The sequence below is a fragment of the Pan paniscus genome, chromosome 11, assembly GCF_029289425.2.
Source record: "Pan paniscus chromosome 11, NHGRI_mPanPan1-v2.0_pri, whole genome shotgun sequence".
Lineage (NCBI taxonomy): Eukaryota > Metazoa > Chordata > Mammalia > Primates > Hominidae > Pan > Pan paniscus.
Genome location: NC_073260.2, coordinates 84,909,777 through 84,922,929, shown reverse-complemented (window position 1 = coordinate 84,922,929; position 13,153 = coordinate 84,909,777). Strand labels below are relative to the sequence as shown.

The window sequence follows — 13,153 nt, the reverse complement described above, 5'->3', positions numbered from 1 at the left end:
TTTCATTCCCAGGTAAGTCCACAGAAATCTATTTAATTTAAATAAATTTTAGTACCATGCTTAAGAGATAAACTATTTTCCTTTTTATAAGTTTGTTTTGTTTTGGTTTGTTTCTTAAAGGAACTGGTTTTTAGCAAGGAGACCAAGAAACTCTACTCCCTAGGGGCTAGCAATGAGAGAAAGGAAGCCTTGAGTCTTTGAGCACAGGGTGACAGTTTGGGTCCTATGTGAGATGATCAAATCCACAGCAACAGAGGAAAGGACAAAAGGAAAAGGTCTGTAGCAGCACTACATCAGAAAAAATGGATTCAGCAAGGAAGTGGGTGACTCTGAGTAAGCATGCATGTCAGGATGGTTTTGCTACAGCCCCCAACCAAACATTAATTAGTTTAAGAAACTCAACTTTGGTTTACAAGTGTTTTGGAAAAGTAACAAAGAACAACCTAAGTAACAAAATAATTCCTCAGGTCATTACAATGGATGTTTCCTATAACTGAAAAATATGGTTAAAAAGTACAAACTACATTTGGTGTGCAAACTGTTTAGTTCTTAATTCCAAACTAAATTGTACATTATATAGTAAAATTTTGACCAGAAAAACTTGGAGATTTTAGTAAAAATTTCATTGACATATTTACAGCCCCAGTGTAGTTTGGCCGGTGTGCAAAGCCTGACTAAGGAGGTTATAGAAAAAAATATCAGACTTAAAGCCTATCAAATCATTAAAGATGCTTTAGCAAGACTTCAAGCTTTACAGACATACTCCATGTGACCAGAGATGTCATAACCAGTGTTCTTTCTCTTGAAATGTTAGAATGCTTTAGTTTTATTCTATAATTTCCGTGTTCCATGGAACAGCATTCATTTCTCCCAATTTTAGTAACATAATGAGAGATATATTGAGTGTATAGAGCAGGAAAGACATGAAAACTTATATTGCATAATATTAGCAAACAAAAAAGATAGCATTATAAATTTTTAAAAATCCAAAAAAATTCCAGAAACAGAACAGTGAGCATGTTTAAAAAGTCAAGACTGACCATTTCTGTGAGCTCGGAGGACTGTAAATGAGCCTCAATCCATAAAGCTGAGAGGTTGTCTTAGCCCACATATGCAGCAGGTGACTCCCTCTGACAAAAGCAAGATTTAGCTGGATCTTTTAAAAAATAACAATATACTTGTATTTGAGAATAACAATAATATAGTTATATTGTAACATACTTTTATAATGTACATTTATATTATATAGTAATACATACTTGATAGATATTTTAGTCTATTACTAGTTTTATTCTTCAAATATGCCTGGAAAAACATTTAAGCGTATTTATAAATGTAAATATTTAAATGTTATCAAGTATTGGAAAACATGTTTGATTACTATGGGAATATAAACTAAAACTCCCCGAATATATATAGAAGATGTACACATCTATAGCATATAAAAGAATTAGGGATTCCTTCCTCCCCTTCTTCCTTTATTCTGAGGAAAGAGGTAGTGAACTTGAGCTTTAGTTTTTAACAGGTTAGAAAAAGGAATCTTTTTACATATCTACTAAAAGTTCTATTATTCAATGTCTAAGTTTTTAAGTCCCTTGGTTTCCTAGATACTTCGATGGAATCAGCAGCCATTGATCCAATGCCAACTCCAAGACTGGAACGTCGCAATGATAGTTCCAAGGCGGAAATTTGACGTAATTCTTTTCGACACAGTTTTACAGGTGTGACACCATGAAGTCGTCCCACATTTCCCACAACCTGAATTTGGGATGACAGTCGACTGAGATTTTGTAAACTGATTATCATCTGTTTCTGTTTTATTCTCATTACCTAACATATGCCCACTGGGGGGTGCTAAAGAACTATGAATTGGAGGTAATTCTGGGATATCTTCCCAGAGCTTTTGAGGATTTGGCTGTGTTCTTAAGCTGCTTGCTGAACTGTCCATTTCTCTTTCTCTTCCACTTAATTTCATACTTTCAGGTCTGGATGCCCATTTTAATTCTTCTGAAAGCATGCCTCCTTCTGGCTTCAGGACTCCATCTCCAGCCTTATGATCTAAAAATAATCCCCAAACCAAAAAATTAGATATTATTTCCTCAAAATTAGGTGTTTTAATCAAAACATCTTAACATAAATACATTATTATCACCCAATATGCATAATGTTTTTCAACTTTTTTGTTAAATGACTTATTTTAGATGAACAGATGTGTGAATATGAATATTTTTATTTCACTTACAGGCATCTTGCATGTGAATAACTCACAACTTTAATTCATGGAACAGATTGAGAAATAGTCTTTTGGGGGTTTGGTACTCCCTGGAAACATAAGAGTGCTTTGGGCACCTCTGGTGCCTTTCCATGCCTGCCTTCTCTGCTGTTCTTGCTACTAGTTAATTCTAAATCATGGCCAAGTGATGCCAGCACTGGATAATATTGGCTCTGCCCCATATCTCGAGGGAAAACTCTGGGACTTGGCATTATATGTGTGGAAATCTGGCCTTGGTTGGCACTCCCAGCATGATAGCGGGGTTCTGCTGTCTGAATGTACTCTGGGGTGTGCGCCACAATTTCTGTCATCGAAATGGAGATGAGAGAATATGCCCTCGGTGGGGACACCCCACTGGAATTAAAGTGGAGATCAAAGCTAGAGGTTCTTAAATCAAAGAATATCTAATAGCAAAGACAAAAACTTGCTTAAGAGAAATGCATACAGGTACTAGACCTAATATGATGAAAAATGCCAACTTCAACATATTGATGCATGCTTAGTATACTTTTAGTCCTGCAAAGACAAAGTTTTTTGTTTTTTTTTTTTGAGACAGAGTCTCGCTCTGTCGCCCAGGTTGGAGTGCAGTGGCGTGATCTCGGCTCACTGCAAGCTCCGCCTCCTGGGTTCACGCCATTCTCCTGCCTCAGCCTCCGGAGTAGCTGGAACTACAGGCGCCCGCCACCACGCCCGGCGAATTTTTTGTATTTTTAGTAGAGATGGGGTTTCACCGTGTTAGCCAGGATGGTCTCGATCTCCTGACCTCAGGTGATCCGCCTGCCTTGGCCTCCCAAAGTGCTGGGATTACAGACATGAGCCACCGCACCTGGCCCAGCCCTGCAAAGACAAAGTTTTAAAACACAGGTTGCACATTGGCAGCTCTCAAGCCAAATCTGGCCCATAGACATGTTTTGCTTGGCCTATAATGTTAGTAATACTTGACCCAAGATTTAAAATTTGAAAAGTTTCATATAAAAATATAGATTTACAGCTTTTCTAGAAAAACTATAAGAGTTAACAGTTTCTGAATTGCAACAGCAGCTGGAACACCGTTGCCACTGACCATTTAGATGACTGCTGCAGTCCCCACTGCTCACTCTGGTTCAGGTAGGCGTTCTAGTTTGTAACCCCTGGTTTAAAACATAACTGACTCTCTAGTTTTTAAAATTCTCTCAAAATCAAATAACCGGAACTAGCAAATGATCTAGATCCTTGTACATGGAACTCATACTAAGTTGACCACAGACAGTGGCTCCCAAACTCTGCAGTACATCAGAGTCACTGGGAAGCTTTAAAAAATCCTGCTCCCTAGCTGGGTGGAGTGGTTTATGCCTGTAGCCCCAGCTACTTGAGAGGCTGAGGTGGGAGGATTGCTCAAGCCCAGGAGTTTGAGGCTGCAGTGAGCCATGAATGTACCACTACACTCCAGCCTGGGCAACAGAGCAAGACCCCAACTCTAAAAAAAAATCCTGCTCCCCAGGTGACAGTATCTGGGGGAAGGAGTAAGGCATCTTATTTTCAAAAGATCATAAGAAAAGAGGCTCATTGCTGAGGCTCACTCCAGAGCCCACTTGGATTCTTCACAAGAAAGTTTCCCTCTTCCAGAATTTTATAATTGAGGGAACCGACTAGGGAAAGATTAATTTGCCCAAGGTCAAACAACTAGTAAAAGAAGTAAGGATTCCGACCCAGATCTTTTGACTCTATTATCCTTACATATAGTTTTATAGTGATTTAAATTGATACAAGGATAGGTTTAAATACAAGTAGAGAGAATGCAGGTTCATATAAAACTGATTTTATCCTCATGTTAGAAAACATATACACTGTAACAGAGGGATGACCATCAAGTGACCAAGATATTTTAGTCAAAAGATGAATTTTTCTGCAACTGGAAAATGCCAAAAATATTCAAAGAAAATATAAGTCTTGTAGGCAGTCTTCTATCAAAACCCACTGAACTGCTGGGCACGGTGGCTCATGCCTGTAATTCCAGCACTTTGGGAGGCCAAGGCTGGTGGATCACCTGAGGTCAGGAGTTTGAGACCAGCCTGGCCGACATGGTCTCTACTAAAAATACAAAAAATTAGCTGGGCCTGGTGGCGGCACCTGTAATCCCAGCTACTGAGGAGGCTGAGGCAGGAGAATTGTTTGAACCTGGGAGGTGGAGGCTGCAGTGAGCTGAGATAGCACCACTGCACTCCAGCCTGGGTAACAAGAGTGAAACTCCATTCAAAAACAAAAAACAAACAAAAAAAAACACTGCACCAAATACTAAGTTATTAACTAGGATACTGATTATTAAGCATGTAAAACATTTTATGGAACTCAGAGTTTGATATAAATTGCTATATTTTATAATTCAAACAAACCTTGTTTCATGTCATTATATTAGAGTAGCATTATGAGACAGGATATAGTGTAAACTATATCCCCAATATAATTGCAACTGTATATTTTAAAGCATGGGGAAAATATGAAAAGAATTATGCTCAAATGTGGGTAGGATTATAACTGATTTGTTTTCTTCATTTTCAGATTTTTCTATAATGACTATACATTATTTTTATAGTCAAAAATAGAAGTATTTTAAATGTTTCTAGGTAGAATAGCAAATTAGCTGAAATAATATCTCCAACGTTATTATCAAGACTAGACTCCTTGGGTAAATTGGTCAGAACAGTGTTGTTCTCATTTTACACCTCTCCAAGATTAACTATGTTTTAGATTTGTGTGTGTGTTTGGTTAAAGAGCAGGATGAAGATCCAGATTTCTTAAACCTGTATACCACCATACTACATTGTCATTTTAAAGAAATGTCTAGTAGACTCGGTGGCATAAACATGGGCCATTTACAAACTAGATGTCTAATATCAGATACCTCAAATTTGACAGTAGACTTTTTTTCAAAGCTAAAGTGGTCTTATGTTGATTATTTTGTTTCTTACTTGATACTTGTTTACTTTTTAATTTTTGGCAAGTAATGTTTCAAGTTAAAGTTTTAGCTATATATAGCAGGCAGTATTTCAAGTAAATGAGTTACATCAGTAAACACCTCTGTATTACTATACTGAGAATCAGAAAGTGTAATCTCTTTGGCAGGATTTGTATGTTTGTATCACATCTTTATCCTCAGACAACTTTCATCTTGGAATACTGAACCAGCAGTCAGAAGATGAGGGACATTAGACTATGTTATAGTTACTGTTCTGTCCATAAGTCACTTGCCTTCTCTAAGCGTCAATTGCCTCATCTGAAAATGGAGTTAGCAGACCCCAGCCTATCCTGAGTTTGAGGGCTAAAGGGAATTATTCTTGAAAATGTCTATACATGATAAATGTCACAAATATAAGTTAGCATTTTTTTTTGAGACAGAGTTTCGCTCTTGTTGCCCAGGTTGGTGTGCAATGTCGTGATCTCAGCTCACTGCAACCTCCGCCTCCTGGGTTCAAGCGATTCTCCTGCCTCAGCCTCCTGAGTAGCTGGGATTACAGGCATGAACCACCACACCTGGCTAATTATGTATTTTTTAATAGAGACGGGGTTTCACCATGTTGGTCAGGTTGGTCTCGAACTCCTAACCTCCGGTGATCCACCTGCCTTGGCCTCCCAAAGTGCTGGGATTACAGGCCTGAGCCACCGCACCTAGCCAATTCTACTTCTATTACATATTCAGCATATATCACTTCATTGCTCCTCCATATTATTTTTCACTGGTCTTCTTACATCTTGTGTGCCCATATTTAAGTAGTTTTCTTTCAAGGTAAAAAATACATGTGTGCCTAAAAGATTTTAAAGTCAACTTTTCATAAACCATACCTAAATTATCGAAGTTATTAGAATTAACTTATTAGAATTATTAGAAAGTATTAGCTAATTCTTTTATAAAATGTAGACTTTATTATTTTAGAAATATTGATTCCTCTCTATTCAGCTATCTTAAAGAGGGTATATTTTAATCATCGCAATATATTACCTTCATAGTATTTTTTACTTTTGCAAAGTATATTTTGTCATGTTATTTCATTTAGGAATGCACTAAATCTACATATCTACATATGATTATACAAGGAAACATCTTTGTCTCAAAAATGGGTTCTATTACATTTTTTAATTTCCAGGGGCCATGATATATAAAAAGACCTGATTTATCTTAAAAATACATACTTTTACTCTTACCTACCATACATCTTTTTTTGTGATAATCAGAAGGCTTAATTTACTATAAAATAGGAAAACAACAGCTATGTTAGATTATATAGTTAATTTAGGGATTAAATGAGTTAAGGTCTACAAGCCCCTGGCACATGGCAGACAATCAATAATTGATCATTTCCTTTGCATCTATAAATTTGTTCATTCACTTCTCATGTGGTTCTACCTTAGACAACGATTTTTGTTTACAGAGACAAATAGAAGTATCTAATCCTAAATAACCCAGTCAATTGGTAAAGGCTACACTACAAAGCTGGCATGACTTCACCAAATGCTAGAGAAACAGTGTTAAGAGTGACAACGCTAAAAGTCTTACACTCTGATGGTGCTAGTTGCCGCCGAATTGCTTCCCCTACCAGTTCCTTAAGTTTCTTCTTATGATCCCGGCTGGTTTTCTTATAGAAATAAAGCTCTTTTTCCAACTGCTGGATTTTATCTTCATATGTTTTGAAAGTTTCCATAATGCCTTCTCCATCTTGTTCTATACAACAAAAATTTGCATTTAAAATCAGTTTTAAATAAATGATGCAAAATTATGTTTTTGTTTGTTTCTTTGTTTTTTTGAAATGGAGTCTCGGACTGTCGCCCAGGCTAGAGTGCAGTGGCGTGATATGCTCGGCTCACTGTAAGCTCCGCCTCCCAGGTTCACACCATTCTCCTGCCTCCGCCTCCCAAGTAGCTGGGACTACAGGTGCCCAGCACCACGCCCGGCTAATTTTTTTGTATTTTTAGTAGAGACGGGGTTTCATCATGTTAGCCAGGATGGTCTCGATCTCCTGACCTCGTGAACTGCCCGCCTTGGCTTCCCAAAGTGCTGGGATTACAGACATGAGCCACCGTGCCCGGCTGCAAAATTATGTTTTAACATAGGCCCTGGACTATATATTTAAAGGATAAGAAGCATGTTACACATATCTGTTACCTGAATGGGTTTGTTTTCAGCTACAATTTGGATTTTTCTGCCTGTAAAATTTCCCAAAGTAGGATTGAGCCCTTAGTCACCTCCATCCTACCCCCTACCAACCCTCACACTTTCATAAGATTTTTTTTGCAGTAGCTACCAACTAGACCTATCCTTAGAACACCAGAAGTAAGGTGTTTTCTATAAAAAGTTCAAGTTTGGAACTCTGTTCATTGGCTGCTTTAGTATCTTCTGTAAAGTTTATATCAGGAACTGTGGTTATATAAAAAGTCACATGACTAGGATTTATAGGCCCAAGAAATATACAGCCAAAACCCCCACAAAAACCAAAACCTGTTAAAAGAGGCCATAAAGACTAAATCACAAAGGAAAACACCACAGAAAAAGAAGAGGGAATATAATCCAGCATAAAGTTCTAGTTTATGCCACAATATAACTTAAAGTTTCTAAACTTTAAGTTTACAGGTAATAAAGTTTAGAAACTTTATTAATACTTTCATTAATATTTATGAATGTCTAACATTGTCTCCATTGGGTTATGCTCTTGAACCAGTGAAATCCAGTTTACTAACCTTCAGAAAAAACATAATTTCAGACCTACTCTCCCCTACTGGCATATTTATAAAATGATCCTACTGGTTTGTGATTTTCTTTGGTTACAATTGGCTGTTTTGTAGAATTTTGTTTAAGTATATTTGTATATTTTAAATTAGTCCATCATCTTGTTTTTAAAAATACTTAAAATTAATGAGATCATAAATCAGAATCCCCATAAAGTATGTCATATAAATCAACTTAATTTTATGTCTGATATTCAGTTGAAATTAGAAAATTCATGAATTGTTAACATTGTCAGTTATAACTTTGTTTTTATTTTATTTTCTATTACTATTATTTTCGAGACAGCGTCTCACCCTGTTGCCCAGGGTAGAGTGTGTAGTGGTGCAATCATGGCTCATTACAGCTTCAACCTCCTGGGTTCAAATAATCTTCCCACCTCAGCCTCCAGGGTAGCTGGGACCACAGGCACATGCCACCATGCCCGGCTTAATTTTTTAAATTTTTGGTAGAGATGGTGTGATGGTTACTATTGAGTGTCAAGTTGATTGGACTGAAAGATGCCAAGTATTGATGCCAAGTATTGAGTGTGTCTGTGAGAGTGTTGCCAAAGGAGGTTAACATTTGAGTCAGTGGGCTGGGGAAGGCACACCCACCCTTAATCTGGTGGGAACCATCTCATCAGCTGCCAGTGAATATGAAGCAGGCAGAAAAAGGCGAGACTGACCTAGCCTCCCAGCCTACATCTTTCTCCCATGCTGGATGCTTCCTGTCCTCAAACATCAGACTCCAAGCTCTTCAGTTTCGAGACTCAGACTGGCTCTCCTTGCTCCTCAAGCTTGCAGACAGCCTACTGTGGGAACTTGTGATTGTGTAAGTTAATAATAAACTCCCCTTTATATATATAGATAGAGATATAGATATTTATATAGATAGCTATATATATTTATATAGATATCTATATCTATATCTATATATCTCCTATTAGTTCTATCCCTCTAGAGAACCCTAATACAGGTTTTGGTACCAGGAGTGGCTCTAAAGGAACAGAATATTAAGGATGGAGTTCTTTTGTTGGTTTTGGGGTTTCTGGAGTTGGCTGCTTAATCTGATTAGACCCAAGAATGCTAAGGACTCTACTCCTAATAGTATGGAGAACACTGATAGTCCTTGACATGAACTGTTTACAGAATTATGCAAAATAAATGCATTTGACACTCCTGATTCACTGCTTGTGAGAGGCAAGGAGTTTAGTGACTCTATGTAATAAATTTGACCATACATGGAGAACCAAGGAACATAATGAAGCTGGTTGGTTGCTGCTCAGTTCAGTGGACAAACTGATCAAAGAAAATGATGAACTCTTCTACCTCAATAAAATTTCTAGGGGTCCAGTGGTGTGGGGCCTGTCGAGATATTCCTTCTAAGGTGAAGGATAAGTTGCTGCATTCGGCCCTTCCTACAACCAAGAAAGAGGCACAATGCCTAGTGGGCCTATTTGGATTTTGAAGGCAGCACATTCCTCATTTGGGTGTGTTACTCTGGCCCATTTATTGAGTGACCTGAAAGGCTGCCAGTTTTGAATGGGGTCCACAACAGGAGAAGGCTCTGCAATAGGTCCAGGCTGCTGTGCAAGCTGCTGTGCAAGCTGCTCTGCCACTTGGGCCACATGACCCAGCAGATCCAATGGTGCTTGAGGTGTCAGTGGCAGATAGGGATGCTGTTTGGAGCCTCTCGCAGACCCCCATAGGTGAATCACAGTGGAGGCCTCTAGGATTTTGGAGCAAGGCCCCGCCATCTTCTGCAGATAACTACTCTCCTTTTGAGAGACAGCTCTTGGCCTGTTACTGGGCTTTGGTGGAAACTGAATGTTTGACTATGGGTCATCAAGTCACCATGCGACCTGAACTGCCTATCATGAACTGGGTGCTTTCTGACCTATCTAGCTATAAAGTGGGTCGTGCACAGCAGCATTCCATCATCAAATGGAAATGCTATATATGTGATCAGGCTCAAGCAGGTCCTGAAGGCATAAGTTACATGAGGAAGTGGCACAAATGCCCATGGTCTCCACTCGCCACCCTGCCTTCTCTCCTCCAGCCTGCACCGATGGCCTCATGGGGAGTTCCCTATGATCAGTTGACAGGGGAAGAGAAGACTAGGGCCTGGTTCACAGATGGTTCTGCACGATATGCAGGCACCACCTGAAAGTGGACAGCTGCGGCACTACAGCCCCTTTCTAGGACATCCCTGAAGGATACCAGTGAAGGGAAATCTTCCCAGTGGGCAGAACTTCGAACAGTGCACCTGGTTGTGCACTTTGCATGGAAGGAGAAATGGCCAGATATGCGGTTATATACCAATTCATGGGCTGTAGCCAGTGGTTTGGCTGGATGGTCAGGGACTTGGAAGAAGCATGATTGGAAAACTGGTGACAAAGAATTTTGGGGAAGAGGTATGTGGATGGACCTCTCTGAGTAGTCAAAAACTGTGAAGATATTTGTATCCCAAGTGAGTGCTCACCAACGGATGACCTCAGCAGAGGAGGATTTTAATAATCAAGTGGAAACGATAACCCAGTCTGTGGATACCACTCAGCCTCTTTCCCCAGCCACCCCTGTCATTGCCCAATGGGCCCATGAACAAAGTGGCCATGGTGGCAGGGATGTGGGCTCAGCAACATGGACTTCCACTCACCAAGGCTGACCTGGCTACGGCCACTGCTGAGTGCCCAATTTGCCAGCAGCAGAGACCAACACTGAGCCCTCAATATGGCACCATTCCTCAGGGTGATTGGCGAGCTACCTGGTGGCAGGTTGATTATATTGGACCTCTTCCATCACAGAAAGGGCAGAGGTTTGTCCTCACTGGAACAGACACTTACTCCGGATGTGGGTTTGCCTATCCTGCACGCAATGCTTCTGCCAAGATTACCATCCATGGACTCACAGAATGCCTTATTCACTGTCATGGTATTCCACACAGCATTGCCTCTGACCAAGTTACTCACTTTATGGCTAAAGAAGTGTGGCAGTGGGCTCATGCTCATGGGATTCACTGGTCATTTGCAGGATGAAGGTCCCCATCATCCTGAAGCAGCTAGACTGATAGAACGGTGGAATGGCCTTTTGAAGTCACAATTACAACACCAATTACATGACAATACTTTGCAGGACTGGGACAAAGTTCTCCAGAAGGCCATGTATGCTCTGCATCAGCATCCAGTATATGGTACTGTTTCTTCCATAGTCAGGATTCACGAGTCCAGGGACCAAGGGGTGGAAGTGGAAGTGGCACCACCCACTATCACCCCTAGTGATCCATTAGCAACATTTTTGCTTCCTGTTCCCACAACATTACGTTCTGCTGGCCTAGAGGTCTTTGTTTCAGAGGAAGGAACACTGCCAACAGGAGACACAACAATGATTCCATTAAACTGAAAGTTAAGATTGCCACCTGGACACTTTGGGCTCTACCTACCGTTAAGTCAGCAGGCTAAGAAGGGAGTTACAGTATTGGCTGGGGTGACTGACCTGGACTATCAAGATGAAATCAGTCTACTACTCCATAACAGAGGTAAGAAAGAGTATGCAAGAAATACAGGAGATCCATTAGGGTGTCGCTTAGTATTACCATGCTCTGTGATTAAGGTCAATTGGAAACTACAACAGCCCATTCCAGTCAGGACTACAAATGGTCCAGACCCTTCAGGAATGAAGGGTTGGGTCACTCCACTAGGAGAAAAACCCACAACATGCTGAGGTGCTTGCTAAAGGCAAAGGGAATAAAGAATGGGTAGCAGAAGAAGGTGGTCGTCAATACCAGCTATGACCATGTGACCAGCCACAGAAACGAGGACGGTAACTGTCATATTTCCTCCTTATTTTGTTAAAAACATGTTTGTGCATGTATACACTTGTACTGAGAAAATATCTTCATTTTATTTCCTTTTTCCTTTATCATGTGACATAAGATTTATTGACTTCACATCAGCATTTAAGTACTGTTAACTTTATGTAATAGCATTTGGGTTGGGGATTGGTGCATTTCCGGTTGTACGAAGGATAGTTGTATTATGTGAGGTGTAATTATAACCTTATTATTGTCTTTATTTGAAGATTATGTATGATCTCAGGAGATGTGTATGAGTTCAAGTTGACAAGGGATGGACTTGTGACGGTAAATACCGAGTGTTAACTTGACTGGATTGAAGGATGCAAAGTATTGATCCTGGGTGTGTCTGTGAGGGTGTTGCCAAAGGAGGTTAACATTTGAGTCAGTGGGCTGGGGAAGGCAGATCCAACCTCAATCTCGTGCGCCATCTAATAAGCTGCCAATGAATATAAAGCAGGCAGAAAAACATAAGGTGAGACTGGCCTAGCCTCCCAGCCTACATCTTTCTCCCATGCTGAATGCTTCCTGTCCTCGAACATCAGACTCCAAGTTCTTTAGTTTTGAGACTCGGACTGGCTTCCTTGCTCCTCAAGCTTGCAGACAGCCTATTGTGGGACCTTGTGATCATGTAAGTCAATACTTAATAAACTCCCCTTTATGTTTATATATATATTTATATAATATAAATCCTATATATTTTATATATCTATATATATCATATATATGATATATATATGCTATTCTGTCCCTTTAGAGATCCTTGATTAATACAGATGGGGTCCCACTATGCTGCCCAGGCTGCTTTCAAGTAAGCCTCCCACCACAACCTTCCAAAATGCTGGGATTACAGGCATGAGCCGCTGCACCCAGCCACAACTTTATTATGAACAATTTGTACAGCTATAGAAATGAATGACTTTTTTACTTTTTTTTTTTTTGAGACAGGGTCTTAACTCTGTCACCCAGGCTGGAGTGCAGTGGTGTGACCACAGCCACTGCAGGCTCAACCTCTGGGACTCAGGTGATCCTCCCATCTCAGCCTCCTAAGTAGCTGGGACTACAGGTGCGTGCCACCACGCTTGGCTAGTTTTTTGTATCTTTTGTAGAGATGGGGTTTCGCCATGTTGTCCAGGCTGGTCTCGAACTTCTGGGCTCAAGCAATCCTCTTGACTCAGCCTCCCAAAGTGCTGGGATTACAGGGATGAGCCACCATGTTTGGCCAAGTTTTTATATATTCTTATTTGGCTATAGCATGAACTTTTGTGGTATAATCCCAGTCACTTAAAAAAATA

At 40.0% G+C, this 13,153-nt stretch overlaps 1 pseudogene; it reads right to left on the bottom strand.

Moving 5' to 3' along the window:
- Positions 1-122: 122 nt before the first annotated feature.
- The window catches only part of LOC117974424 (kinesin-like protein KIF27), a 37,318-nt pseudogene continuing 24,287 nt past the window's right edge, over positions 123-13,153 (bottom strand).